Below are 769 nucleotides of genomic sequence, written 5' to 3'. Positions count from 1 at the left end.
TTCAACATAGTTTTGGAAGTCCTAGCCACAGCAATCAGAGAAGAAAAAGAAATAAAAGGAATACAAATTGGAAAAAAAGAAGTAAAAATGTCACTGCAAATGACATGATACTATACATAGAGAATCATAAAGATGCTACCAGTAAACTATAGAGCTAATCAATGAATTTGGTAAAGTAGCAGGATACAAAATGAATGCACAAAAACGTCTTGCATTCCTATACACTAGTGATGAAAAATCTGAAATTAAGGAAACACTCCCATTTACCGTTGCAACAAAAAGAATAAAATACCTAGGAATAAACCTACCTAAGGAGACAAAAGACCTGTATGCAGAAAACTATAAGACACTGATAAAAGAAATTAAAGATGATTCAAACAGATGGAGAGATATACCGTGGTTTTGGACTGGAAGAATTAATATTGTTGAAAATGACTGTACTACCCAAAGCAATCTACAGATTCAATGCAATGCCTATCAAATTACCAATGGCATTTTTCACAGAACTAGAACAAAAAATTTTACAATTTGTATGGAAACACAAAAGACCCCGAATAGTCAAAGCAATCTTGAGAAAGAAAAATGGAGCTGGAGGAATCAGGCTCCCTGACCGCAGACTATACTACAAAGCTACAGTAATCAAGACAGTATTGTACTGGCACAAAAACAGAAATATAGATCAATGGAAGAGGATAGAAATCCCAGAGATAAACCCACGCACATATGGTCACCTTATTTTTGATAAAGGAGGCAAGAATATACAATGGAG

The sequence above is a fragment of the Physeter macrocephalus genome, chromosome 13, assembly GCF_002837175.3.
Source record: "Physeter macrocephalus isolate SW-GA chromosome 13, ASM283717v5, whole genome shotgun sequence".
Lineage (NCBI taxonomy): Eukaryota > Metazoa > Chordata > Mammalia > Artiodactyla > Physeteridae > Physeter > Physeter macrocephalus.
This window is presented reverse-complemented; position numbering follows the sequence as displayed.